Consider the following 6064-nt stretch of genomic DNA (forward strand, 5'->3'; position numbering starts at 1 on the left):
AAAATAAAAAAATTATATTAAACATATGAATACATAGAAAATATATATAAGGTAACTAATTTGTAATTAAGTCAGTGATTTTATCTTTCAGGTCATTCGTGAACATTTTTCTAATACAGGGGCCCAAACAATACATGCCAGGGCTAAGGTTAAAATTACAGCTGGAAGTAAGTTGTATAATAGTGGATTCCAAAAGATTTCTTGAAGAGAATCTTTGGATCTGGCAATCACTGAACTTTCAGTCCAGTTTATCCTGTGAGAGTTTTTGCTTAAATGAATGAATATAACATTGGATGTTTCTCCAGTTTTGACTGAATACATGTTGTTAAAATCTTTTAATGTCAACCTCGTTTTTTCCTATAATAACACACTAAAAGGAATGTTACTAAAAAAATAGCCCTAAAGAAAACAACAACATAATATATAAAATTCCATGTCTGGTAATATATAAAATTCCATGCCTGGACTGCCCCTTTTTTTATATTGGCCAATCTAGCAAAGATTTAGATGTATGTATTAAGCAACATAAGTATTCAGTCCAAACTGGACAAACATCCAATACTACATGCATTCATTTAAGAGAAAACCCCCACAGGATAAATTGGATTGAAAGTTCAGTGATTGCCAGAATCCGTTATTATACAGCTTACTTCCAGCTGTAGTTTTAACCTTAGCCCTGGCATGTATTATTTGGACCCCTGTATTAGAAAAATGTTCAAGAATGACCTGAAAGATAAAATCACTGACTTAATTACAAATTAGTTACCTTATATATATTTTCTGTATTCATATGTTTAATGTAATTTAATTTTAAAAATGTTCATCTTGCAAATATTGTTATTGTTTATTGTTTATTGAGTTGTACTACTATAAAATTTTTTGGTGGTCAGTCACCTCCCTGTATAATCTTTTAATTTCCCTCTCCCTGCTTCTGAACAGTTGATCCTAATCCTTTGTAAAACCTTTTAAATATTTAACCCTGTTTTGGCAGTTCTACTAATTTTTCAATTGGGTTGGATTCCAGGTACATATTTTTCCTTTGTAATCCCCCATCTTTCATTTATATGAGCTTTCTTTGTAAACTTATCTTTATAATTCTTCAGTCTGCTAAGTAAAGGACGACAGTCAAAAGGCCTCACAGCACTCCACTCCAGTGTTTCTTCACACACACACACACACACACACACACACACACATATATATTATATATATATATATATTTGTATATATATATATATATATATGTGTGTGTTATCTATACATATACATGTGTATATATATATATATATATATATATATATATATATATATATATATATATATATATATATATATATATATATATATATATACATATATACACACACACATAAGCGTCAGTAATAACTGTTTTCCTAATGGAAGTGGCTTAAAGAAAAATTTGAGATTAATCACTGCCATTCACTCTTTAACTGGTGAGACAAATGTGGATCCCTGTGCAGAAAACTTAAATCATCAGCCATTTTCCATCCCATCACTGAGGGTTCATCAGCAGCTTGTTGCACTCCCTCTCCGCCCCAGCCATTGCTCACTACGCCACTCACCTCATTTTGTACATACAGAAAACTTGTTTCTATAGCTGTCGTCCTCCACCCTAAGTTTAACCAGACCACCCAGCTCTCAGGGCTGGCCTGAAGGATTAGACTTATTTTACCCAATGGGTAAAAATTTGGAATCCGGAACAGCATTATACCATTTCCAAAATAGATTCCTCTAATTCTTCGCTAACTCAAATCGGGCCTGTTTGAATCGTCCAACTAGGAACTTAAAAATTTAGGCAGACCTTAACATGCCTGTTTGAATCCCACTTCTACCTTACGCCAAACACTCCTCCATCTGCACACTTCGGCTAAATTTTCACTTTCACCCTGAAAAGTAATAATTGCTCTTGACAGATTACCTTCTACACCAAACACCGTCAAACCCTTCACGTTGCATCTTTACAAGCTCTCAGTATAATTTTGTTTTCGGATCGCTTACATCGCTACAGCTTGTTTGTTTTGATCTACTCTCAAATTATTGGACGATTGTCCCAGAAATGCCTGGTCCATATACCTGCCTAAACCTACACTCCCCTTCTCCATTTAGTCCTGTTTTCTGTCTAAAGTTTTCAGTCAAACCAAACCATTTACCTCATGTATGCCAAAGTGAGTCATACTCCTTCAATTCTTGCAGTCGTCTATATTACCATTCTTCTAAGGAAAATCAGACTATTTCTTTAGACTCTTTCTTTCTTAAAGACATGACTGGGACATCTGGATCAGGTACCTTATGCTAGGCCCGAGTTCGAGTCTCCGGCCGTCTAATGAAGAATTAGAGGAATTTTTTTTGGTGATAGAAATTATTCATTTCTCGGTATAATATGGTTCGGATTCCACAATAAGCTGTACAGTAGGTCCCGTTGCTAAGTAATCAATTGGTTCTTAGCCACGTAAAATAAGTCTATCCTTCGGGCCAGCTCTCCTAGGTCTGGTTAAACTAAGGTTTACTTAACTTTAACCTTTTGCTATCGCCACCATAATGCAGCATCACACTTGGCGCCTGCAAAGGAAAATTTTTTACGTCTCAAAAACATTTTTTTCAAGTTGTTTATTCACTCATCATTTCTTAGTGATGCCCTTCTATACCATCGTAACATAACGAGAGATGGTGTCCGTTTTGGATATTGAGGTCGTGACCTTTTCCCATTACGGCCGTTTTTGGTCACGGAAAGAATTTTTTTTTTATTGCACAGCCAGTTATCGATGTTGATTGCTTTTAAACAGGTCTTTGTTTCTCCTTACAGTTGGCATCAGGAGATTAGCCTACTGCTCATTTCGTCGATGATGTGAAATAAAATTTCACAGTGAGAAGGAACAGATCCACTTTTCCAGAGAGAGAGAGAGAGAGAGAGAGAGAGAGAGAGAGAGAGAGAGAGAGAGAGAGAGAGAGAACATATACTTTTGCTTTTGTTGGCTGTGAATGGTACAGATTGGCCACTGACCACAGTGTTTGTCTCACATACCGGTTTTTCTCATGACACGGGTGTCCTACTCTACTTAAGAGCGAGACATTCTCTTTGTTGGTTGTAAAGATAATAAGCATGTTAACGCGAAAGTATGAACACCATTCAAGGAATGTATAAATTCCATCCATTTACCTCAAAAGAAACTTAAAAATTATAGATTTTAAGAAAGATAGTTTGTCATGGGCCTACAGCAAAGGCTTTAGCAAGTCCGCATAGAAAAGCAAGGTTTGTAGGCCTACTGTAGATGGAAAGCTTCCTCAGACTATAATGAGTTTATTGCTCCTCCTCTCTTTTCTACTTGCCGGCTACAACTTACCAGGTATATTTTTTTTTTAGCCAGCTACATGTTCGTTTGTATTGTCACTGGCATATATTGTGTAAATTTCTACCATTTTGTGTCCTTCCTCTTGAACATGTCATAGAAATACCAGAATTTCATTTCAACCCTGTGGTACATCTGCGTGCACTCACACACACATATACATACATACATACATTATATGCATATATATATATATATATATATATATATATATATATATATATATATATATATATATATATATATAACGCAAACAATGTCTTAAGCATCTTTATCTAGTTCATATTATAGGACACATGTAAGTTTTACCTGCTTGTCATCCCGTCAAGCGTTTGCTAACGTGAATTGTGCTTAACGTGTTCTCTCTAGATCGTAGATCGTGGCGTTCCCTGAGGGGGTGGGCTGTTTGGAATTGCTCCCCCCCCCCGGCCCCCAAAGTGAGGTGGGGGCCCAGATTGCGAAATTTAACCATTGTTGCTATGACAGGACAAGCTAAATTTCTGAAATTTGCATTTACAAGTGCCTTTAAAATGATCCAACAATTGCTCATATTCTAAAAATTTTCCCTCCGGACCCCCCCAGCTGCTTTGGCTCGCTTCGCTAGCCTCCCACCCCATAAGAGTGGCCCCAAATGGGACTCTGCCCCCCCGGGCCCCAAAATGTCTAGGAACGCCCCTGCCTGGCGTCGACTTTAATAAGGTTTTTGGTCCATCAAAAACACTAAACGGACTTTTTCGTTAAAGGACTGCACCTTGGCCTAGAACTTTCTATCTGTCTAGTAGTCTGTTATTTTTCAAATGCTGACACAATCAAATAAATTACGACGGAACCTTGGTAGCTATCTTTGTAGAGTTATTGTATTTCTACTTAATTCTCTGAAGAAGTGAAAGATATTGATAAATCTATGATAATGAGTTCCTCACATGGAAACCGTTTCTACTCTCTCTAACCTCGGTTCTCAACCACCTTATTACATCATCATCGTTAGTTCTATATTTTGGTCTAAAATGACCGAACCTCAAACCATCTTACGAACCTGTGTTACTGTTGTTATAAAACAACAACCACATTATAAGTCGAAGTTTTAATAATGATATGGGGTTTTTTTATCAAATGTTTAATCCAGTAGTTAACGTTATTACATATCTTTTGATAATGTCCTGGAAGTAATAGTGGTAATTATTCTCGAAATCTGAGATTCACACTTTTGCACGTTTCTTGCGTGATACAGCATTCTGAACTTGAACGAAAGAAGAAGGATCATTCTTATGAGTCAAGTGTTAAGCGAAAAATCAAATGTCGGAAGAGAGAATGATAATGAAGTTAGGGTCGTAGACAGTGCAATTCACATAAGAGGATGGTTTTGATTCTGAGAGAGAGAGAGAGAGAGAGAGAGAGAGAGAGAGAGAGAGAGAGGAGAGAGGTGGGGAGTAGGATTCAAAGATTACACCACCGCAATAATGCCATGCAGTTTCCAATCAGCAGGTTTGTGCTATCTGCACTTTCATGCACCACGTGAATACATGTTTTTTCAAGGTTAATATATTATGTTAATAAAATCATGCTAACACAATGGCAGCAAATAAACAGTATTGCTAACTCAATGGCAGCAAATAAATATTGTTGACTGTATCTTACTGATATCCTGTACAGCAACTCTTCCGATAGGATATCTAATTTAGTTATTTATATACAGGGTAAAATAAAAAAAACTAAAATATAATAAAAGTTTATTTCATGATCACAATGGTATGAAAATATACCCTATTAAAAATTCAAAGTTTACTTTCTACATTGTATGTAACAAAATCACTTTCAGGTTCTGTCATTGGCACTGAATAGTAGTCTTTGTGCTTTTGATACAGTTTGGCCTAACTGAGAACTGAATATCACCACCGGCATTTGGACATACTGTAGAATTATGATGATGAAAGATTTGAACACAAGATATTATATATATATATATATATATATATATATATATATACATATATATATATATATATATATATATATATATATATATATATATATATATATAGGATCAAAGCGGCTCTGAAATGTTCTTGAGGTTTTAGGGACCATATCATACGTACAGGATCTAATTACTGTGCTTAACGCATACACGCGCAGTACAGAAAGTACTTTTACTTTATAAAAAAAAAATTACTTGAATGTTCCAGTTTATACTTGTGTAATGATTTCTTCTTTGTCTAACCTGGCAGACCTTGTTATTGTCAACATTTAAAAAATGGTTTGAATTAAAATGCAATATTTCCCCAGGCCCCAGTCATTAGACTCATTATTACGAAGATTGATGAGATATTCAGCTCTAACTTGTTGGATTTGCAAGGTGTGAGTAGAAAGGACGGCCATTTTTCAACATACGGACGGATGAAAGCTACATTATGGACGGATTAAGTTACATATTGGAACGGCCTTTAATCACATTGCAATAACGCAGTGCGACTGCACAACTAAAACTTACCTATGTACAAGAGGTTTACTCACTAATCCTACTTCGTCTCACAAACACAGACAACGAGAGAAGACCTCTGGGCGATGCCACTTCCGGGTGAAGTTGTACAGCTGGCCCGGTTAACGTGCAACCATTATTGCAAACAGTAATGGTACAGGAATTATAACCTCATCTTTGGCTAATTTTCCATTAAGTAAATGTATGTGCGAACTATACG

At 35.8% G+C, this 6064-nt stretch overlaps 1 protein-coding gene across 1 annotated transcript in view; it reads left to right on the top strand.

Moving 5' to 3' along the window:
• Positions 1 to 6064, top strand: part of LOC136852026 (uncharacterized) — a 180310-nt gene that overhangs the window by 125330 nt on the left and 48916 nt on the right. The window lies entirely within an intron of this gene.

This window comes from Macrobrachium rosenbergii, chromosome 3, assembly GCF_040412425.1.
Source record: "Macrobrachium rosenbergii isolate ZJJX-2024 chromosome 3, ASM4041242v1, whole genome shotgun sequence".
NCBI lineage: Eukaryota > Metazoa > Arthropoda > Malacostraca > Decapoda > Palaemonidae > Macrobrachium > Macrobrachium rosenbergii.